At 36.7% G+C, this 25201-nt stretch overlaps 1 long non-coding RNA gene across 1 annotated transcript in view; it reads left to right on the forward strand.

Moving 5' to 3' along the window:
- Positions 1 to 4759: 4759 nt before the first annotated feature.
- LOC134737691 (uncharacterized) overlaps positions 4760 to 25201 on the forward strand; it is a 50217-nt gene continuing 29775 nt past the window's right edge. The window contains exon 1 of the long non-coding RNA XR_010122837.1: positions 4760 to 4846. This is a non-coding gene — a long non-coding RNA (uncharacterized LOC134737691). The remainder of the gene's footprint in view (positions 4847 to 25201) is intronic.

Consider the following 25201-nt stretch of genomic DNA (forward strand, 5'->3'; position numbering starts at 1 on the left):
AGTGAATTTGGCATTTGGAGACCTTGAGCCTTTATTTTCTTACTGCAAAATGACAGAGATAATGGGGCCTATCTTTTAGAGTTGCTATGGGTCTCAGAAAGGATCATTGTTTTTTTTTTTGTTTTTTTTTTTTTGAGACAGAGTCTCACTCTGTTGCCCAGGCTGGAGTGCAGTGGCACAATCTCGGCTCACTGCAACCTCCGCCTCCCGGGTTCAAGCGATTCTCCTGCCTCTGCCTCCTGAGTAGCGCAACACCATGCCTAGCTAATTTTTGTATTTTTTAGTAGAGACAGGGTTTCACCATGTTGGTCAGGCTGGTCTCAAACTCCTGACCTCATGATCCGCCAGCCTCGGCCTCCCAAAGTGTTGGGATTACAGGTGTGAGCCACTGCACCCGGCCTAAGGTTTTTTTTTTTTTTTTTTTTTTTTTTTTTTTTTTTTTGGGACGGAGTCTCGCTCTGTCGTCCAGGCTGGAGTGTAGTGGTGCGATCTCAGGATTTCACCGTGTTAGCCAGAATGGTCTCGATCTCCTGACCTCGTGATCTGCCCACTTCGGCCTCCCAAAGTGCTGGGATTACAGGCATGAGCCACCATGCCCGGCAGGGATCATGTTTTTAAAATTACTTGAAAATACATATATAGTCATTCAAGTATGAGGTATTATTATTTTAACAGAAATATAGCTACCTATGTCTTATATTAGGTTCCTTAATCCACATATATCTCAGAATAGCACCTAATTTGAATTGTAGAATAGTATATTGAAAAGAATCTTTAACTGTTGGAGAAAAATTGTGTGTGTGTGCATGTGTGTGTGTGTGTAGGCGCGCATGCATGTGTGTGAGGCTTGTCTACTTCTATCGCACATTTCAGGTCGAGAAAATGTCTGTACTAAATTGCCAAGTGGTTTAGGTAAAAATTCATGGAAAGGTATAATTTAAAATTCTGAGACTCTAGCTTGTAACATTTGTAATTTTAAGGCTAAAGACATGAAAATGAACTTAAATTCAATATTCCTTCCAACAGCCTATGATTTTATAACTTTATGATTATACCATATGACCCCAACTGCCTTCTATGTATGGTGAATGGTTCTAAGTTGAAGGCCCTTTATCTTCTAAACTCATTGATGAGTTTGGGCATCTACATCTGGATATAAGAGCTGTGGAGAGATGGACTACTTTCCATACTAAGAAGAGAAACATTTGGAGTATTCAGATCTCTCAGGGAGGGGATGAGGAGCAGAGATGGGATGGGGAAGGGAGAAAATGCAGGTAGAAGCCCACATCTTTAATAAAATTTATTAAATTGAAAAGGTGATTGGTGTAGGTAAGTCTCTGTTAAAAACTAGTGACAGACAGACACTGGGTCACTTGACAGAGTCGTTAGGTGTAGTATACATGAAACCACGATGCCAGGACACAGAGGATGATGTAAGACTAAGTCCCTGATAAGTTGCAGAAGGTTTTGGACTTCCACTGACTGTGGTATTGGTAGATACCTGAGCAAGATATCTACCAATAGATATCTACCAATAGATCGTCACCTAGATCTTCAAAGGGGCAAACATGTCCCACCTTATACCTGAGTTATACAAATAAAACATATCTTCATTTATTTATAAGTTTTAACCTACCTGCTTCCAAAAGGATAAATGATGTGTTTGTTGTATTATTTATGATGATGGAACTTTTCATAGAGGAGCTAATCTAGGTCAGTGGTTCTCAAATGAGGAGGAGGTCAGTTTTGCCTTTGGTAGACAGGTATCAATGTCTGGAAATATCTTTGATCATCACAACTGAGGGTTTCTATGGGCACTTTGTGGGTAGAGGCAAGGACCCTGCTCAAAATTCCACAATGTCCAGGACAGACCCCACAGCGAAGAATATCTGACCCGAATGTCAATAGTACTGAGTTGAGAAACCCTGATGTAAGCCAGCCTCTCATCTTAATAAAGGAGAAGCTGAACATCAAAGAGGGTCAGCGATGTGTGCCAAATCATACAGTGAGCAAACAGATAAGTCCTCTAGTATTTTTCCCATTACGCTATTTAACTTCTAAGAGCTAAAGTTCTAAAATGGAACTGTTGGAAAATAGACCTTCTTATGGACATATTTAGACTTAAGATATACTAAATAATTGCATAAATCTTTAAAACAGAGTACTGCTTACAGTAGGGTATCTAGGCAAAGATGAACATGCAAAATTTAATGACAATATGTATTTAACTATATACAGTAAAAACCATTTTTATAATATTTAACCAAATTACTTCCCAGCACAGTGGTTCTCAGACTTCAGCATGCTTCACAATCACCTGGAGGAAAGGCTTACACAAACACAGATTGCCAGGACCCATCCCTAGAGCTTCTGACTCAGTAAGTCTGTCATGAGGCCCGAAAACCTGCATTCCTAGCAAGTTCCCAGGTAGTACTGATGTTGCTGGTTATGAGACCACACTTTGAAAACCACTGTCCTGGAATTTAGGAGGTACTTAGTAAATTTTGGCTTAATATTGTAAATATTCAAACAATATAATCTCACCAAAAAATGTAATCTCACTTTAACATAGATTAGTTAATAATGTTAATTCCCATTTAGAGGAATACAAAGATATATATGGTAGGATCAAAACTAATTTAAACCTCATTTAATTCAAATTCCCCATTTTAAAATGAAAAAATTAATATATTTTAAGCTTATTACAACAAAGAAGAATCCCTTTTAGCAATAGCCAAAAGAAACAATATTAAATGCAAATCAATTATAGACAATTTGAATACTGACATTGTTATCTGAAAGATATATAAACTCAAAGATTATAAGTACAATTAAGTATGTATCCACCATTTTTTAACTTCTGAGGAATAGTCTAAATGCCAAACTGAGTAAAACCTGGTCTGATGGGGCTCTTATCTCAAGCTATGTCTAGGGAAAATGCCTATTGACATCAGTAATATAAAATCAGGCCTCAAGGGACCACAATTGTCTCTTTAAATTATTTGGGAAATCATGTACATGTTTAATCAACTAAATACAGCATACAATTGTAAGTGGTATATTTTCATCATAAATAATCAATGTGCTGCTGTTAATATGGTTAATAGAATGAAAAGTACCTTCAAGGAAATTTATTTTACTATCACTCATTTTCATTCCTTTAATTTAATTTTTAAAATGCAAGAAATTTTAGATACCTTAAAACTACCTGTTTACCTAGAAAGTATGTGCTAAGTAACCTGCGTAATGCCAGTCATCACTGAGAGACACCAAAACAAATGATTGATAGTTAACTTTCCATTTTGCTCTTTGAGATCACGTAGACAGTTTATGCGGACTTTACTTTCCTAACTCATGTCATCCTGTCCAAGGTACTGAACTTCGCTTGCCAAGGACACACAGGAAGATAAACCCTCTCAAATATGCTACATTTGTCTTCAACTTTTAAAATATCCATCTATTTTTTAGATTAGATGCCATCTGTTGTATTATCGTATCTGGTTAAATCTTATTAAAATTCCTGGCCAATGTATCACTCTGCTGCGGCAATCTTACCCTGCTACCTCTCTAGGCTTTTCTGCAGCATTCAATAAAGAGCCTGCTATTTTAACTAATTGCTGAGGCAGGACACAGTGTGAGAGTCTAAAACAGAATCAGCGCTATATCGTTTCTACTTTTACCCACAGAGTGAACAACTGTTCATATCAAACCTGGAATCATCCCTTCAAGTCTCCTAAACACAGCACAGTTTGAGCCAATGCAGTTAATCCACCCTCCTTCAGTGCTAGTGTCGAATGGCGCTTTTGCTGCAGTATTCACCTTGGAACTAAGTAGGCAGTATTCATTATTTGTTGAAGTCACCTAACTACCAGTTTATTCTTATACGATCGCAAACAATCACAACAGAAGACAGATACAGGCATATATATAACTCACTTACAAGGGAAGCAAATTTGCAGCCACAGACAAGGGCAACATAACAGCCAAGAACTGCAGTAAATCTCTTTGAGCTAGCAGCCACCTCTAATAATGCTCTCCTACAACACCTCCAATCAAATAAATTGTATTCAGAGTTTAAATATCAAATCAACATTCATTCCTTTATGGTTACAGATGATGTCTGATAAGCAAGTTTGAATTTATGATTTATTTACTCCTTAAGTGTCTCAAAGCCAGGATTACTGGAAGACTTACTATGCTTATTCAAGCATGCTGACAGAACTGTAATCTCAGTAATTTCTCCCTGCACCTCTCAGCATGACTGACAGGCATCTGCCAAGAATGTAGTACATAAACCGCTGAAACATGCAAAAATATTTACCCCCAAAAGATGTAGTAAAAGCTCAGCTTCCTCCAGCTTCCATAACCCCTGAAGTGTTAATCTGGAGGAACAGTTCCATGAGTTTCCACGGGCCAGCAGTGTGTCTCCTACACTTGACCTAGACAGTCTTACATAACGAAGCACCGGTGCTGGGGAGCTCTCTGAATGTCATCACCAGCAAGAGCAAGAAGTATTGGCAGCAGCAGGCAGCCAGGAAGGCTGGGAGTTTGCATGGAAATCATGAAGTCTTTCTTGTCTTCCTCTTTTGAAATATTTTGGAAGGAGAGTTAAGAATAGCTCAGAAACTGGTCTCATTCTTTTTGTGGGAAGAATGACCAGAAGCATAAAAGCTAACTCTTCCAGCAAGTGCAAGACACCTCTTTCGATGTTTGCAGTAAACTTAACAAGAATGATTGCTATCAGTAAAGTCTTGTACCATGACACCTAAAAGGAAGGAAATGGTAAAGCAAAGTAATAACTCAAAGACTGCCAGCGAGAGCTTTTGTCTACCTTTAACTCATTGTGGTGAGTAGAGGGAAATATATGTATATGTAATGAGATAATTATTGGGGGTGTGAGTTGTTTTGCAGGATGATAACTAAAGGATTTGTAAAGAGTGTTTATGTTCCTTAAAGATCTTGTTTGTGAGCACGGTAATAGGATATCAAATTCAGAACATGATGGGTTAAACTGGTTGTGTTTAATGTATTTCAACTTCTGAAATTCTTATGCAACTAATAAGAAAGCAGATATCTGCCTATGGTGGGTTGCAGATAAATGTCAGATGTGTTAATTAATTACTTCTATTGTCTATACTGAAAAATAAGATCTTAATTTTAGCTTTCAGATTTTGCATATAATCAATCTTCTTTTAGACTCTGAAAATAATTTCTTATAATGGAGCAAGAGGATTGCTGTGCTTTTGAGATAATCTGTGTTAGACTTTCTCCTAGATATCTGGGGGATAATGTAAACAGTAAATTTAAAACAATGTACTCTCCATCTAATTTTCTTTCAATTATCCCAAATGTGTGCAATGCAAGTTATGCTTTTAAAAACTTGAAATGATAAAACCAGTCTTCTATTCTGATTCTGAGTATGGTGATATGGTATTATTAATAAAAGATGACATTATATTGTTTAATTATATATAAAATTGTGGTTTGATATGAGTTGTTGGCTAATATGTATAATTCCTGAGGTAACAGAAATAGAGAAGGAACCACGCATGATTTAAAAATAATCTTAATGTTCTGCTCTTAGCTGGGAAACCTATCTGCTAATGCGTCACACTAAGTAGAGTGAGGAAATAAGAGAATTTAGATCTATGAGGGAACACAGTGATCTAATTCCAACCCATTACTTAACTCATAAGGAAACTGAGGTAGAAAGAAGTTAGATGATACGCCTGACATAGAGGAAGAGGTGAGTGAACAATGGTTTTCCTGACACTAACTTGTTATTTTGTCACCCATACTGCAATGAATAATTGTCTTTTGATACTGGAATAAAGGCTTGATGTACAGTGATTTTTTTATATCATACAAATGACAGAAAAAAAAGTGGAGTAGTACTAAATATCTGCTTTTAGCAGTAGTCTGATTTTGGAAAAACAAGTTCTGTACTGATTGGAATGAGAAACTTTCTTCAGTTATTTCTCACAACAGTAATGAACACATTGGTGCAACATTTAATTAAATATTCAATGATGAAATTGTGTTCTGAACATTAAGCTATGTACACCATGCTGTTGGCTCAGATCCTTTTATTTTATTAATGTTGATTATGGTGCTAGGCTTCTCTATCCCTTGGAGAGCTAATATATGTGAAACAAACAACCCTCAGGAAGCAAAGAACTGGAAAATAGAATGTTTTTAAAAAATATTCTGTCTTATTCTTTTCAAATAAACTAAGCCTTTTGTAATCAGGTGTGTGTTTTTCATTCTTGTATCCCTGCCGCTAGCAGAGTGCTTTCTGGGCCTCCAATAAGTGTTTGCTGAATGAATCAATGGAGGGATGAAAAGTATTCATAATGTGTTCCTCCCTGTATGGAAAGTGCATAGAGTATGGCCTAGTAGAGTTATTTGGAGGAGTCATTTTAAGAAGTGTATGAAAATGTTTTACTAATACATATCAGTTTAATAATTGCCAAAGTAAATGAATGCTTCCGAAATGCATGTTTGGAAATGGTTAAAAAATTTTTGGCACATTCTTCTAATTGGATCAACTTGGTATAGGTTTGGGTGCTTATAAGAGATAATCAAACATATACTAGCTTAACCAAAATAGAAGTTTGTTTTTCTTAAGTGACATTAGTCTGAAGGTAGGACTTCACAGTCCTCAGAGGTCTAAGCTCATTTTTCTTCCTCTCAAACATCCTCGGCTTGTGACTTTCATCCTTCTATTTGTTGCCTCATGGTCTTGAGATGGCTGCCTCACTTCCAGCATCCTAACTACATGCCAGGGAGAAGGATAGGAAGACCAAATGGCATAAGACACATGCCAGCTAAATCAGGTACCTCCAAGAGCTTTCCCAAACCCCCTAGAGATTTTAACTTATAGCCTATGGGTCATAACTGGGAAAATGCTGCTCCCTCCTGCAAGGGAATCTGGAATCACTGTGTTTTTAGCTGAGCCCATTGCCACCCCTAAATAAAGTTGGGGTTCTGTTTTTAAGACAAAGGATGTATTTCCCCCATATCCATTTTCCATTAATGTATAGTTTTGGTTACTGGTAAAATCTTTAAAAATTCAGTGTGATTGGTTAGTCTAAGCTGATTTGTATTCCTAAAGAGCAAAACATCTCCTCATTTTATATCTGAGCTTTCTATGGAAAAAAATTATCCTACTTTTAGAAGAGAATGTTACTTGTGAAACAGATGGGTTTATAACTATATTGTAGTCAGATAGATGTGAAGAGAAAACTGTAGACAGACTTTTCATAATGAAAAATGAAAATAATCCCATGCCCTATTTCATCTCACATTCACCCTACAAAATAAGGTTGTCTGAAGTTTTTTTCTGAAAAGATTCTGACTGGAAGAATAGATAGGCACTGAATTAAAGCTTCAACCTTTGGAATCTCTTCAATTACTAAGCAAAATTTTATGTCACTAATTTAGAAAGGAGGCCTTTAATGAGTTTTTTGTTTTTTTTTTTTCCTTTCTTTTCCACTTGTTATCTTGCTGGAATCAGCTACACTGAATAGCATGTGGCTCCCCCTGGCTGGTCCGTGGAAGGTCTTTGTTTTTTGTTTTGTTTTGTTTTTTTTTAAATTTATTTATTACTGTAAGTTCTCCTAATTCAGTCTCAACAATGCCTCTGTAGACCAGAACCTGTTCTTCACGTTGGCACAAGAAATAATTTGAAAGGTGCTAGAACATGATAGTCCCTCTATCCAAAAACTTACTTTAGACTTGGGGAATATTTATGGGCAGGCTGGAATAGCAGCTCTCTAATTTTAGAGGAAAAAATGATGGTCTTCTTAGTGTCTATTAAACTCAATTTTTCTATGTAAGATAGTTGACTTCTGAATCCAGATTGCCATCACCTTGGAATATTCTATTCAAAACCAATTGCATATTAGGCTCTACTTCACTAAAAAGCTTCATAGAACATAGTATTCATTTCACCCTCTCAAAGAAATAAATAGGGAAAATTCTTTGTCAAAAATCAGACAATATCCAGACTAACTGGAGACTGCCAACATTAAAAAATACTTAGTAACTGGCAGGTATAGATTCTGTAAGTCACAGACTCAAGGTAGAACAAAGTATTAACTTTCATCATTTTCTTATAAATTAATTTGGTTTCTATTATTTTTTACCTAATTGCAGAAAATCTTATTTAATTATTTGTGAGCCCACTGAATGACATTCTGCTTTTTCAGTTATTTCATGTTGAATACACTAAAATGTGAGATTTTTATTTTTGCCCTTTATATTAATTGGAATAACCCTTGTTCCAGCAGCAAATACACTCCCAAATCTTGATGGCTTGGTACAATGAAATTGTATTTCTTGCTCATGAAAAGTTCTACGTGGTTGTTCCCAGTTGGCAGGTGGCATTCATGTGATCATTTATGGATTCAGGATTCTTCAGTCTTGTGGCACCTCTTGCTTCTAGGTACTCAGAGTCAGCTGATGATGGAAAAAGACATCATGAAGAATTACACCTACCTCTTCATCCCAGAAGTGACACACATGGCTGGCTTATATTTCAATGGTGAGAAATAGTCATATAGCCCCGTTAGATGCAATGGAAGGCTGAGACATTCCCCTAGCTGGGCAGCCACTTCCTAGAAGGAGACATGAATTTTGGTGGTCACCAAGCTGTCTTTTCCTACCTTTCATCTTTGCAGTTGAAGCAATTTAAAAACATATGTTATCTTTTTGCCAATTATTGTTTAAAAATTAAATTAGAGAACTGAGAGGATTTAATTTGCAGGGGGGAGTAAATTCCATTATGTTGGTGCTATGATTGATTCTATTTTGCACCTTAAGATTAGATCACATACTTTTTCTTCTACTCACAGAGCCAAGAGAAACTTCAGTATAGATTTTCCAGTTGTTACATCATAGTATCTAGGATTCAAGTCTCTTTTACATTTTAAACAAAGCATCCTAAATTGCAACAGTTCTACATACCAGGAGGAGCATGGATGATCAATATGAACTTTAAAAGGGTTATTTCTGAACCCATTCTGATGGTAGCATCCAGCTAATATCCAGCTAACATTTCTGTATTTCAGGTAGGATATAAGAAGGGACAAGGAGAAAGGGGTAGAATCTATATCAAGAAAGAAAGCTGGTCGTAGTGGCTCACACCCACATCCCAGCACTTTGGGAGGCCAAGGTGGGAGGACGGCTTGAGCCCAAAAATTTGAGACCAGCCTGGGCAACATAAAGAGTTCCTATCTCTACCAAAAAAAAAAAAAAAAAAAAAAAAGTCAGGCATAGTGGTGCATGACTCTGGTCCCAGTTACTTGGGAGGCTAAGGTGGGTGAATTGTTTGTGCCCGGGAGTTCAAGGATGCAGTGAGCCATGATCGCGCCACTGTTCTCCAGCCTAGGTGACAACAGAGCAAGACCCTCTCTCTCAATAAAAAATAAATTTAAAAAAGTTCTCATAAATCCTTAGTAAACATCTTACTATGTGTCTAATTGCCTGGAATTGTTATATGGCTCTTCACAGCAGCAAGAGAGGAGGCTGGAGAAACATAGCTTTTAAATTGGATTCATAGATGTTTCAAACAAAACTCAGTTCTCTTGGCAAGGAAGAAGGAAGGAAAGATATGTGGCAGGCAAATAACAATTTCGGCCTCAATATTAACAGCCCAATTAATCAGCCTGAAGTGATTATAAACTTGTTTTACACTTTCCAGAGGATTTAGTATTGTGGGTGTGGGTGTGTTAGACAGAGAGAGAGAGAGACATACACATGCACACACACACACACACACACAGAGAGAGAGAGAGAGAGAGAGAGAGAGAGGAAACAATGGAAGAGACTTGATATTATAAGAAAATTGGGGATGGAGAGGACAAAGAATAAGCTCTAGAAAAAGACAATTTCAGAATATTTTGAGATAAACCCTAAATAAATGATGAAGGGTATTCTAGAATAATGGAGAAATAGATTACAGTTCAATAGAAACACAAAGTGGTCTGAAAAATACATTACATCACTGGAGCAGGTATGTTTATGATTAGTGCCCTGTGTTGGAACTGAGAAGGACGAGGCTCAGGCAGGATGCTGTCCTTAGTAATAATGCCTGAGGAATCTGCTTATTCCAAGTGATCTATTTCATAAGGGAGCTGAGGAAAAGCAACTGTTCTTTAGTGATTCCACAATCCAAAATCCAGTTTGTCTATCTAAATATATGGACAATAAATAAAAAGATCAAAGAGGATGTTTTACCAGACAGGCCAGCTAATGTGGTGACTAAGGTGGGTGGCCAACACAGATAAGGTCCTCTAGCTCTGGTCAGTGTTGGGGTTTTGAGTGTCAGTTGCTGTTTTACACTACATATGTTGCTTTGAATCAGACATCTAGCAAGAAAGAGGAAAGGAAGTGGAGAGAGAGAGAGAGAGAGAGTGAATGTTAATTGGTGTTGAGGATGAACCCCTAGGCAATCTAGAAACTGCTTTTATTTAAAAGAGTTATGTAACCTAGTGTTTAATGAGTCAGGGTTTTTGTAGATTTATAATTTTGCCTTTCTGCATTTTTCAATCTTGGATTCTCTTCTGAACCTGCAGGGATATGTACAAAGTAGGTGTTCTACTTAGTCCAGGAAGAAGGACCCCCAAAATTTTCTGTTCTCTTTACCAGCTGCCTCACTTCGTTATGCACACACACACCCACCACTAGAACTTCTCAGTTTTGAAATTAAAAGAGAATCATCTAGTTCAGGACATGAGTGTGGATGGGAGGATGCAGGGAGGCAGGCAACTGGAAAGAAGGAAGAGCTAAGTGTTCAATTTTTGTCCTTTCTGGCATTTTCTCTTTTCCAAGTTGGTTTCCCAAGTGAGATCTCAGAACACACAGTCCCTGGTTAACTCTCCAGTACATTAGATTATCTAATTTCGCCCTAAAAGGCCTAAATGGCTGGCCTAAATGTACTGTCGTTTCTTTTCTGGGATCCCTACATCTAATTTTTGGTCAATCTCCACATAGTTTGCCTTCTCAGGAACTCCCTTCTAGATCTGTGCATAAGTCTCAGACCAGATAAAGAGTTTGCTTTTACACCCACTTATTTCGGCCAGTGTTCTAGTATCATTGAATTGCTTACAGGTATGAGAGATCTTTATGCTATTTCAAGCCTCTGTGAATATGCTCAGGCTGCTTTCCATCAAGGGCATTCATCTTCCCTCATTCTACCAAGACCTGGCTTCACCATTCCATCCTCAGTCCTTTCCCAAAAGTCAAAGGACACTGATACACTAATAAGTATCAATTACACCTATTATGGATTAGGTTTAAGAACCAGTTCTTTCAGACTGCCTTTCCTGATTTCTCTACCCCCATCTTAGTGGAAAGGATTCCCGCTCACTGGGATGTTGCTGTGGACTATAATAAAATTCTAATGTGCTTATACTTTGTTAAACATATTTGCCTATATGTCACCAATCTCAAGTAATTAGCTAATTATTTGAAAGCAAAGATTGTGGATTATTCATCTTTGAGTTTTCAGCACCTAAAACAGAGCCTTACGAGAACACAGTATGCATTCAACTATAGTTCTTTGCCATTAAAATTGTAATTATTGATAGAAATGAAGATGAACCCTATCTATTTTAAGAAAGCCAAATACATGCAAGCATAGATTTATTGAATAGAAAATACTAGGGATAATGATATGTCCTATAAAAAGATGCTCACTTTGTAAGAGATCACCAGGTTATCATCGAAAATATCATCTAAAAATTATCTTTACACTCACTTCACTCCAGAAAAAAATTATTTCTTAAAATAAGCAACATCAATACTTCAAAAATCTACTTGAAGGCAATTGCTTGATTTTTTAAAAAAAATTATATCTGGTTATAGTAGCAGCTCCAGTTTGACTACTATCTGCCTATTTTATTAAATCCATGTATAAGAATTTAAAATCACCTCTCTTTTGAGAAGCTAGACGTTGGTAGTCTATTTTATAAAATACCATAAAAGTTATAGAAATGACATCTAGACTTTATGACATATCTTTAAATTCGATATTTTTGTCCTATATTATATATGATGTTTTTGTTTCTCAAAACTCTGACATTTGGTTTATTATTTTGTTGCTATAGCAATCCTGTAATAGGTGTTGAACATATTTCATGACTCTACCCCACAGTTTCCTTTAAAAAAACATGGAGGAAGAGTGCACATGACTCTTCCCAAACCTCACAGTTAGATTACTGACTGTTCCCTTCTAATTTATTTACTTACTTTTGGAATTTATGTTTGCCCATGATAGGCCTCCATTCTGTTCAATGTGCTCAGTACATTTATTAGGGTATCAGCAATTCAAGCAGTCAACAAACACTTCTTCTGTGTCACCCTTTGTTTATTGTTTCTGCAAAATCTTCAGGCATTTTTAGTCAGATTTTCAAATTAAGCTATTGTACTTTGAACCCAGCTTTAGCAGTGCTATACTCAAATAGCAAATCTTAGCTCCCTTCTACATTTTTGTGTTAATATCTATGAGTACATAGAACTCTAAACCAGCAGAGTGCTCTCTGCTTAAGGCCAGAGTTCTCCTGGAGGTGGAGAACTAAGGTTATATTTTCTGTACTGCTTAATCCAGACCGAACTTTTTCTGTTTGTTCTTTTAGCCTCATCTCTTTCCCACGCCCTCTTCCCAGACCAAGCCCCCCACCCCGCTCCCAGGTTTTCAGTTGAAGAAAAGACCTAGAAAAATTAGATAACTTGCTTGAGGTCACAAAGCTAGTTGGCAGCAGGGCTTGGCCAATAAATAGGATTTCTTGACTAGAGTCAAATAAATGAAAAATCAATATAACTGAAATGAGCAACAAACAATCAAGATTTGTTTTTGTGGATACAGCTGGATTACAAAAATTTTAAAATGTATTCCACTTAGCAAAACCTCTAAATATGTTCTTTATAGTGACAATATATATTCTGAGACTTCCTCTTCTTGTTCTTGTAAAAGAAGTTGATGAGAACGTTGGGCTAATGGCAGATAAATGTGAATCATAATTTATATTTGTATAAGTATGTCAATAGTTTAGAAAGATTATTTGATCCTCTAGAAGCTTGGATTCTTACCAAATCCATGTGAGGTGGTGCTATGGTTTGGATATTTGAGCCTCCAGATCTCAAGTTGAAGTCTGATTCCCAGTGTTGGAGGTAGGGCCTAATGGGAGGTGTTTGGGTCATGGGTGGATCCCTCATGAATGGCTTGGTGCCATCCTTGCAGTAATGAGTGAGTTCTCATGCTATTAATTCCCAGAGAGAGCTGATTGTTAAAAAGAGCCTGGAACCCTCTGCTCTCTCTTGTTTTCTCTCTTACTATGTGATCTTTGCACACACTGGCTCCCCTTCACCTTCCACCATGAGTGGAAGTTTCCCAAGGCCCTCACCAGAAGAAGGTGCCAGCACCATGCTTCTTATACAGCCAGCAGAACCATGAGCCCAATAAACCTTTTTTGAAAAATAAATTACCCACCCTCAGGCATTCTTTTATAGCAACATAAAGAGACTAAGACAGGTGAGTAAGGCAGTCATTTACCTGATTCCATGCTCCTTTTAAGATGGAGCCCAGGATTCATCCCAGGTAGTGGAACCCTGTGTGTAGCACTCTATGCAACATTTCACACTGTAGGTTTCTACTAATCCAGTGCAGTTCTACAAGGATGTGAGGTGAAAAATAGGAGAGAACATCAATTTCTAACCCAACCCTGCCACAGAGAATCTCTGTTACCACTCAGGCTCCCACTTTGAATTTTGAAAGTGAAGATCATGATTTCAAAGATGGGCTCAGACTTGTGAAATCTAGTGATGAACAGATATTCAGAAATGCCAAGCTCTGATATTATTGTAAGTAACAATTAGTTCCCAGATGATTTTTATTTTGGGGAAGAAAATCTCAGAAGTGATTAGTCAACTAGCCGAACAGCTGCAAAAGTCTTCATATTTGAAGACATTGCCCTCTTTTCAGAGGACAGGCAATAGAGCTCCAAATGCAAGCAGATTTTGCACACACCAGGAATTACTCTGTCAGCAGGCTTAACTAGGTAGAAAAAGTTTCCTCTAATTCCAATACTAAGGCACATTATAAATCAATGACTCACAGGATTTAGAGGTTGGAGGAAACCCTGATTTTGCCATTGCCCTACTTGGCTAACTTAGCAAGTACAGAAGAAGATGGAATTTGACTTCAATTAGTGTTCCTTTTAAAGAAAAAAATATTTCTAGAACACACCCAATCTTTCTTTAGTAATGTAAAACATTTTAAATTTAACACATTAGTGGTTTGATGTTTAATATTTTGAGCCCTAATAAATTCTGTTTTATTTAATAGACAATAACATTTGTTATGTTATACTTATGCATGCTTAAAACACATAAGTTAGGCCATTTTTTAATACAAACTTATTATACAGAACGAAGCAGAAAAAAATATCACTTATAACACCACATGCTGACCATACTCTCTCTATAATCCTGGTTCCTTAGCATTCAGGGCAAATTTTGTAGGGAAAGTGGGACTAATGATATTTCCCTCAGAGAATTGTTGTAAACTTTACTGGGAAAATATATGTTAGTAACTGGCACATGATAGGTGGTCCATAATGTTCACTTCTAACCTTCTTGCTGCCCTCATGCAAAGACAGGAATTTTTATCCCTAGTAAGCCAAAGCAGGACTACTTTCAGCCAGGTAAATCTTCAGATTCAACTAGATTAGAAATTTTTTCTTTGAGTTTTTTTAAGAAAATTCCTTTGTATTATGATTTATCTGTTAAAGGAAAGGTAGGAAGGTTGGAAGTGTTCCTTATTCATATAGAAAGCCCACTTTCAGTGTATGTGCTAGCCAGTGATCCACTGATTGATTGAGCTTCCCAAGTATCCTTACTTCTGATGTACTTAGCCATCTGCTGTGTCCTAGCTAGCCCTAGATAAGAGCAAGGAATATTCACTGACCACCCAGTTCTTCTGCTCCTTCTCCCCCCACCTTCTAGAAGTAAGCACTCAACTCAATCCTTGTGGATAATTTAAGGTCTGGGGAATATATAACATGGACAATATTACACTGCATGATCAGTGTTGTATTAAGCCTTAAAAATGTAGCATATAAATTTGTTTTTGTCAAATGGAAAAACATCGGATTTTAAAGGAGAATAACACCACCTCCTTCTTTGGTGGACTGAGACATGTTTTTGGGAAAAGTGGGATTTGGATAGAAAAGTGGAAGTGGGGACATCACAGAAAAGAATGTATGGTGAAGGGAAAGAGTGAACTGGTTAATCCTCCTTGAAAGAAAAAGAAAAGGAGAGGAGTATTCCAGAGAGAAGGAAATGGTCAGTTTATCTGGAGTTAAGCATTTGTGTATTATCATGATTAATCACAGGAACAGTTGCCAAGCTTTCATTATAAAAATATTCTCCAGGAGAATTCATCAAGTTCCATTGCCTATTAATTTCTGTCCATGCATTTTATTTGGCATCTTCAATGACAGAGGACACTTTTTTAAAAAAAGAAATGAAGACTAAAGAAAAAGTTCATTAGAGAAATAATTTATGTGTGATATTTAAAAATTAAGCCACGTCATCATCCTAAGAAAACTATGAGACTTTAGTTTTAGTATAAACTTGCAATGTGTTCTCAAGATTTCTAAATATAAGGCTTAACATTTTTCCTTAATACACATCGATGTGGCATCTCATATTTATTATTTATCAGGAAATTATAAAACAAAGTAAAATGATGTTGTGCCACATCATTTTTAGATATGGGATTTTAAAACTTGATTTATAATCCTACTTTTACCATGAAATACTCTTTTCTTGGATGACCTTGAATACATTTCCCATCTGTGAATCTGTGTAATCATGTACAAAAATAAATGAGACAAAACCTAAGTGCATTTTAACCTCTTCAAATTGTAAAAAGTGTATAATATTACATTTTCAAAAGAAAACACAATCCTTTTTTATTTATAGCTTTTTTGAAAACCGTGTTTAAATAATAAATAGAATCTGCAAAGTTCAAATCATTTTTTTTTGTTAGGTGGCATGAGAATTTTTCTAGGACTACAAACCAGCATCTATCCTAGTTAAATCTTAATTTCAAAACCAACTTCCTAAAAAAATTTAATGAGATAAAGGAAGATTTTAAAAGGAGATCTTCTCTCCGTTCCGGGTGGGGAATAGCAAGGACTCCTGAAATATGTATAATTTAACACTGATAACAACACAAGGCTTAGCAGTCCCAAAGTGTAACACAGATACAATCACACTTGAACCAAATGGCCTTATAAAAGCTAATGTTGTATTCAAGCCTCACCACTGAAACTGGTAAAAGTATGGCTCTCTTAGGAATGTGTGCCATCTTCCATGTGGAGGACATACCCACTGAGAGACAACTGCTGATGAATGGTTACTCCACTTCTGAGCATAGCCAAAGAGTCCCTCTGGTCAGGTTATCATCTCTTGTCAGTTCCTCAATAGGAAGACTGAGCTCCAACTCTGAATCAAAGTGCATTAGAGGGAACGTTTGCAGATATAAACTAGCTCAGACTACTGATTAAGCAGACTACTGATTAAGCATTACTGTTGCATCTCTAGCAATAGAAGTGATGGTTTGTATGTTTTTCTTTTTTAGAATCCCTTCAAGAAAGCCTATGGCAAGTTTCTGCATATTCCTGGTTTCTCACAGCCCTGAGAAACTCTTTCAGATGTTTTCTTAAGCCTGGGACCTATATGGGGATGAAATTCTAGCTACACATTAATAAATAATATCAGTGCTAATAGTGCATACACTTTTTGTTGTGAGGTAATTTTGTCCTAAATACCAATTGCTATACATTTTTAATTTCCCAGAATAAATCAAACTTTCCTTTACAAAGTGGCTAATGAAAGAGTAAGCCCTTATTCTGTTTTTCCATTTGACAAAAACAAATTTTTATGCTACATTTTTAAGGCTTAAGAACATAGAAGACTCTCTATTTCCCGAAGCAGATGTGAATTTTCTAGTTTCCAGTACAACTTTTTAATATTTAAAGTTTAGTAAATTATGGAAACCAAAATAAAGCTATGATTTTACAAAACAGAATTCATAATAAATCTTTATTCCAAATCATTTGTAGTTAGCAATAATATAGTGACAAAATCATATGAAAACTCAGACAGATCTGGAGTGAGATCCTGGCCTTACCAATTAATAGTATTATGGCTTGCAGAACTTGCTTAAATTTTATGAGCCTTTGATCTTATCTGATAAATGGAGATGATATTCTAAAATCATAGGATTGTAAAATAAGATAATGAGGTAATGTGTTCAGCATATCAAAGGTGTTCAGAAAATACTACTCTTCTTTTCCACTGTCCTCCTTAATCAAGTTGAAAGCATAGAGTGGGAATTTAATGAATGCATCGCTGAAAAACAAAAGCAATAAAACCTTTATGATCTTATCCTAGGCCTTCTATTTTTCTCACTTTATAAACTTCTAGGCCATACTGATCACTTTGTTGGATACAATTACCACCTGTGTGCTGATGGTCTCCAAATTCCTATTTCTGGTTCAAATAAATTTCCTGTGCTCTAGACCCTTATGTGTGCTTTTTAGTATATGTCTCTGTTAAACTTATTTTAAATTCAACATTTCCAGAGCTGAGTTTAACATTCACACAGTTGCGCTCCCTCCTACCTTTAAAAAAATACAATGGCAAACAATCGGCTTCTCTTGCTTTGTTTCTTAGCATAGGTGCCAAAGTCAGAAATTTGGGATACAACTTAGACTACTCCCTGTCTAAATTTTTTACATTCAGTCATTAAGTCCTGCCCCTTCTACTTCTTTCAGGTCCACTTAAAACTCTCCATTCTTCCTGTCACTACCCCACTGCAGGCCACCACGATCTGTTGCCTGGATTTTTGCAACCAATTTTCAGCTAGTCGGTCTGCCTCTAGTCATGCTTCTCTCCAGTCTGTTGCTCATATTACAGCCAGAAAGACCTTTCTTTCTTTCTTTTCTTTCTTTCCTCCTTCCTTCCTTCCTTCCTTCCTTCCTTCCTTCCTTCCTTCCTTTCTTTCTTTCTTTCTTTCTTTCTTTCTTTCTTTCTTTCTTTCTTTCTTTCTCTTTCTTTCTTTTCCTTCTCTCTCTCCTTTCTTTCCTTCTCTTTCTTTCTTTTTCTTTCTTTCTTTCTTTCCTCTCTTTCTCTCTTTCTCTTTTTTGAGACAGAGTCTTGCTCTGTCGCCCAGGCTGGAGTGCAGTGGCGCAATCTCGGCTCACTGCAAGCTCCGCCTCCCGGGTTCACGCCATTCTCCTGCCTCAGCCTCCTGAGTAGCTGGGACTACAGGTGCCCGCCACCACACCCGGCTAATTTTTTTGTATTTTTAGTAGAGATGGAGTTTCATCATGTTAGCCAAGATGGTCTCGATCTCCTGACCTCGTGATCCGCCGGCCTCGGCCTCCCAAAGTGCTGGGATTACAGGTGCGAGCCACCGTGCCTGGCCCCCAGAAAGACCTTTCTAAATATAAAACAGGTTGTATCTCTTCCATGCCTAAAGCCCAGGCCTTTCATTGTCCTAACCTGATTTATTAAGAAATATCTTTAACATGCTTTATTTACAACGAGGTGCATTTCCTAGATGCTACCCTCACCCACAAGAACTCAAACATTCATTGTGGTATTGCAGCCAAGAGCTCTCAATTGTGTCCCTTCCTGGGACTTTTCCTAGGCAGAAGAGGACCTACTTGCCCAAGGTCACGTCCTTCCTGGGGGGTAGCCTATATAGACTATGTCCAATGCATGCACCACTTGGGGTATAAAATTCTAGCCCCCATCCCAAATGGGAACAACTCTGAAGGTCCATTCCAATGTCAGAGTTCTCCATGAAATTGTCAGAATCCTTTGTTGTGACTATATTATAGCCAAATATCTGCCCCTGCACTTACAGAGAGAAGTTGAGCAGTTGGCTTTCATTGCTTCCCCACAGGTGTAGAACTTGGAAGCTCTCCCCATAAACATCCCATATGAAAACCTCAACCTCTGAGTCTGTTTCCAAGAGACTCTGCCTTTGACTCAAGACTTTAGACTTTTCTATGGACTGTTTAGCATTTAAGCATCATGCTGCATCACTTCTTCCCTTTGCATTCTATATTCTGCCCAATCTGAGCTAATTTCACTTCTTCAAACATATGGTGCTCTACCTGTGGGCCTTAGTACTTGTCCTTTCTTCTATCTGAGCACTCCCCTACCTCACTCTTCTGGTTTCTGCTTAACTGGTTTCAGAAGGCTCAGACCCAGGTACTAGTTAAGTGCCTCTCCTTTGTGCTTTCCTGGTACTTCCTTCTTTAGAGCACTCACCACTTGCATGTTGTATTGGCCATTTGTAGGCTGTATTATTGACTGGCTGTAGGCTCTGTGAGGAAAGGGAATTGTTCGCATTATATCTTAGTACATTTCACAACGTTTGGCAAATGCTAGTCTCTCAAAAATATTTGCTGAATGACTGAAAGGGTGAATGATTTATTTAAGACTGGATTTACATTGTTTGTAATTAAGAAATTTATGGAAGAAGAATTTACATGTTTATTTAAGAATGATCATGCATATTTTGCTTGAGAACTTTAGTCTTTGTTGAATATACGTGTGAGTGCTTATATGTTTGTGTATTAATTCAGACACAAATAATCATTAGCCCATATATTATTCAAACACAGGTATTAAAACAAATCTCATAATGCATAATCCTTCATAGGAGTTGCTCAAAATGTCAATTCAGTCTCTGCTAAGAGCTTAGTTTTAACTATATTAATCGTATTTTTAAAATAGCTCTTCCATTAAAACCTGGCTTTAGAAAGTGTCAGAACTTATAGTTGTACTCTCTTTGTACTCTCCTTCTGCTCTTCCTAACAATAGATTTCTGGGAAATTAAGGGCCAAAATAGATAAAATCCTGTCAAGGAGGTTATAAAGTGGTCCAAGAAATTAAATGGCCCGGTAAAGATGTTTGAATTAGTAAGTCCCTAGTCTTATGCTATAAAATGGAAAAAAATAGGAAATTATATATAAATGCCATCGTCCAACCTGATTATCACAGTTGGGTTACCTAGAAGCAGGGCAGATTCTTGTACCAAACACCAGTTGGATTTTGAGACATCAGATGCTCCCCTAGGGAAAAGAGAAGGGACTTTCTACACATTTCTAGGTGACAAGGTTGCTCCTATTGGCCTATGGCAATTTTACAGAAGAGGGGAAGCTCTGAGCTATTGATATCAACATTGACAGGAGGGGGAAATCTGCACACTGTTCTAATAAAGGGGATTTAAATGGAGACCAACATACATTATGCTATTCCCATGCCTCTGTGCTGTGCCTTTTGATAACTACAGCCTATTCATGCTAATTGCTGGCTCCCTTATTTAGACTTTGGATTAGTCAAGATTCTCCAGAGAAACAGAACCTATATCTATATCTATGTATTTAAATATCTATTTATTTATTATTGGTTGACTTATTATGAGATTATGAGGCTGAGAAGTCCTGTACTTTGCCATCTGTAAGCTGGAGACCCAGGAAAGCTGGTGGTGTAATTTTGCCTGAGTCTGAAGGCTTGAGAACCAAAGGAGCCAATGATGTAAATCCCAGTCTAAGCACAGGAGAAGATGAAATGTCACAGCTCAAGCACTGAGGCAGGGAAAGAGGGGCAAGTTCCTCATTCTCTCCACCTTTTGTTCTATTCAGGCCTTCAAAAGGATTGGATGCCGCTCAACCACATTAGAGAGGGAAATCTACTTTACTGAGTCTATAGGTTTAATGCTAATCTCATCCAGAAACACCTCACAGAAACACCCAGAAACAATGTTTAATGTGGACACCCCTGGACTACTCAAGTTTACATATGTAGTTAACCATCAAAGTCCTTAAATTTTTCTTTTGAACAGAAATAAATCTGTACCAGAATTTTCTCCACTGGCAGAAATTATCACTAATTTTCTTAAAATGTGTAAGTAGTCTCTATATTGTTGACAATACCTTATTTCTAAATTAAAAATAGAAAATAGTGATTCTAGTCCAGGATTTAATGATAATAACATATGATTTAATATTATTAAATTTCTTATTTAGATATGAGAAGAGAATAGTCAAATCTGGCAGATTCTTACAAGATGTGTTATTAAAAACAGAAGTTATTTCCTTAAGTCTCAATATTATCCTTGTTTTTAAAATACTTGGGGACACTGTTGGTGTCAGTGGGAAATTGGCACATAATTATATGTTCCTTTCCAACTCAAGAGAAAAGGAATGAATTGGTACCAAGGCTGTTAGAAGGTTCTAGAGGGAGGAAGTCATACCATAGATCCTCCTCCCATAAAGAGCTTTGCTTAAGACATTGTACACTTGTTCACAAAAATATGTCAACCTTTCAATCCACACATTTGATATTGAAAGCATAAGAATTTGCCCTTAACCATGATCCCAGAATACTTATACTTTAGACCCTTGTTAGAAACTATAACATCAAATTATCTGTTTTCTGACTCTTACCAAAAGTTAGAAAAGCAGAGTTTATAAGAGGATATTTGAGGGCATGCACTTCAGTCTTTTCAAAAGTTGTCCCACCATTATTGGATAAGCAGAAAGGTTTATCCTGGGATCACACTAGTTTTCTTCTCACTGAGTATAGAAATTAGAAGTATACAATGGACAAATTCTGGAGAGACCCACTGCAGGTTTGATTTGATTATGATCTGATTGTTTTCACTGATGTAGAATAAGAGGCTGTAGATAAGTTTCTGTTAATAGTCTGGCCAAACAGTTGTATTTTAAAACCAAAGACCATCTAAATATGCATCTTTTGGATAGGAAAGAAGGAAAAAAATCTAAATTAAAAATTGGCTTCAAACTAAAGTTTAGAAAGGATTTTAAGTGAGATCATGTAGCTCAAACTAAACATACACACAAATCACTATCTAAATAGTGACTATGAATCTTAGCACACAAATTACCAAACTAGAAAGTAGTTGGACAATTCTTTGCTCTCTGGGGAGTGCAAAAACCTCCAGGCCCATGTCCAGTGGGCTGGATGCCTGGTTAACTTCAGGCTGGCTGGACACTTGCTGTCATTATTGAAAGCCTATCAAGTGGGTCAGAGCTAGCTCTGGCAGGTGGGATCTGGGGAAGAGAGAAGACCATGTGACCAAGTTTGTTCATTCCAGCAGGCTACTCCACCTTTGCCAAGATAAAGTATAGCTTATCTCTGGGAGGAAAAGAAAACTGTTTTAAGAATTGCTTATTAGGAAAAAAAAAAGACGGTTTACAGATTTTTAGGAATATATTTATATTCTATATAGAATATGTATGTGTATTTGTATATGTGCCATATACATACATATTTTTCAAATTTTAAAGCATTTTTGTTCTTAGAGATGAAGTATCTTTAAATTTTTTTATATATAAAACATCCAAGTTGACTCAAAAAGAACACTAGACCCTTAGGTTTTGTCAGAAAATGCTAAAAGTAGTTGGCTTCAGGGCTGTATTGTATGATTGACTCTTATAGTCATTTCATGCTCCCTTGTGCCATGAAACCTCAGCTGCTTGCTTCTTTAGGCTATTGCAGCTGTTACCGACACAGGATGGTAACGGAACATTGATACTACTGCAAGAAATCTCTTGCTCTGCTCACTACTTCTGGTCTCCTATGAAGAACTGGGCCACAGGGGCAAAATCTGGCTTCTTTTGAGGCTGCTAAAACACCAGTAGGCCCAGCCCCAAAGTGAGGCAAAGTATTAAATTTCCATGGAAAAATGTTTACCAGGGGGAGACAGGAGGGAAGAGGGAAGCAGCAGGATGATTTTTCTCCTTTTCCTCCACTTATGGACAGATCCAAAGCATGGTGTTATTATTTAGCCTGACCAAAGACATCCTTATGGATGTGCCTCTTCATGAAGCAGGCCAGCCTCATCATGTACCACTTGAATTTGTTTAGGCTCTTCTCCAACCCACCTCACGTTTCCCACTCATTTGTTCTTTTGTGATTGCCTCAGGCTTTGTTTTCTAGTCAACCATGGCCAAGGCTGGGGCATAATCCTTTAGCTACTGCTTGATAAAATAATTACCAAATCCTTTAAATTCCAACCACATACCAACATTTCCTAACTATACTCTTTTTTTCCAGGCTTTATTATCATTAGGAAAACACTAGATACAAGCAAGAGAAAAAATGGGGAAGAGTTCGTTGAAAAGTAGTACCAGTGGTTTTCTTTCATACATTTATTGATGATTTCTAATTTCTGGGGTTTTTTTCTTGCATATTTTTAGTTTCATTTTTTTTTCCTGTAGTGCAGGCATATTCTTTATTTTAAAAACTGTTAAGAGAAAGCAAATGAAAATATTTTATGCTTCATTTTTAAATATTAGATCTATTATTTATTCTTTCTAATGTACTTTAAAATATGTTTTACAAGACTTTTTGTTTTTCACTGTGGTATCTCTCAAGTACAAAACCGGAACTTAGAAGACATTCAACAAATGTTTGAATATGGAAATGTATTGAAGGAAGCTTATGAAATAGATATTTTACTCATTTCCAAAATATAATTTTGGTTTCAACATCTCTGCCATATTACCTCTTCTTCTATTTTAACACCCTAGTCCAAATCCCTATCATCTCTTGCCTAGACAAAAGCATCCTAATTTCAATCACTGCTTCTACACTTGTCCTGCTCCTACTCCAGCTGGCAATCAGAATAATTCATTAAAAGTTTAAATTAAGGCATCCATAGAGGAAAAAAAGTAAAACCATCTTTTTTTACTGAAAATGATTCTATATGCAGAAAACCCTAAAGACTCTAACAAAAGGCTACTAGAAATGATAAATGATTTTAGCAGGGTTTCAATATACCAAATCAATATGAGTAGCATTTCTATACTCCAATAATACACAGGCTGAGAGCCAAACCAGGAACACAATCCCATTTATAATAACCACAAAGAAAATGAAATAAGTGGGAAGACAGCTAACCAAGGAGGTAAAAGAGCTCTACAAGGAGAACTACAAAACACCGCTGGAAGAAATCAGTGATGACACAAATAAATGGAAAAATGTTACATGCTCATGGATTAGAAAAATTAATATTGTTAAAATGTCCATACTGCCCAAATAAATTTAAAGATTCAACGTTATTCCTATCAAATTACCAATGTCATTCTTCACATAATTAGAAAAAAAGACTCTAAAATTCATATGAAACCAAAAAAGAGCCGAATTAGCCAAAGCAATACAAAGCAAAAAGAATAAAGCTAGAGGCATCACACTAGTCAACTTCAAACTATACTATAAGGCTACCATAAGTAATCAAAACAGCACGGTACTGGAAAAAACAGATACATAGACCAATGGAACACAATATAAAACTCAGAAATAAAGCAACACACCTACAACCATGTGATCCTCAACAAGGTCCAACAAAAATGAGAACAAGCAATGGGGGAAAAACCTCTCTATTCAATAAATGGTGCTGGGATAACTGGCTAGTCATATGCAGAAGAATGAAACTGGACACTTACCTTTCACCACATGTAAAAATTAACACTATAAGCGTTGAAGATTTAAATGTAAGACTAAAATTATAAAAAATCCTAGAAGAAAACTCAGAAAATGTCCTTCTTGACATCAGCCTTGGTGAAGAATTTATGATTAAGTTCACAAAAGCAATTGCAACAAAAACAGAACTTGACGAGTGGGACCTAATTAAAGAGATTCTGCACAGCAAAAGAAACTACCAACAGAATAAACAAACAACCTACAGAATGGTAGAAAATAGGCACAAATTGTGCATCAGACCAAGCTCTAACATCCAGAATCTATAAGGTACTTAAATCAATCCACAGGCAAAAATTAACCCCATTAAAAAGTGGGCAAAATAGATGAACAGACAATTCTCAAGCGAAGACATATAAGCGGCTAACAAACATATGAAAAAATACTCATGATCACTAATCATCAGAGAAATGCAAATCAAAACCACAATGAGATACCATCTCACACCAGTCAGAATGGCTATTATTAAAAAGTCAAAAAACAACAGATGCTGGTGAGTCTGTGGAGAAAAGGGAATGCTTATAAACTATTGGTGGGAATGTAAACTAGTTCAGCCACTGTGAAAAGGAGTTTGGATATTTCTCAAAGAACTTAAAACAGTGTGCTA

This window comes from Pongo pygmaeus, chromosome 11 (genome assembly GCF_028885625.2).
Source record: "Pongo pygmaeus isolate AG05252 chromosome 11, NHGRI_mPonPyg2-v2.0_pri, whole genome shotgun sequence".
NCBI lineage: Eukaryota > Metazoa > Chordata > Mammalia > Primates > Hominidae > Pongo > Pongo pygmaeus.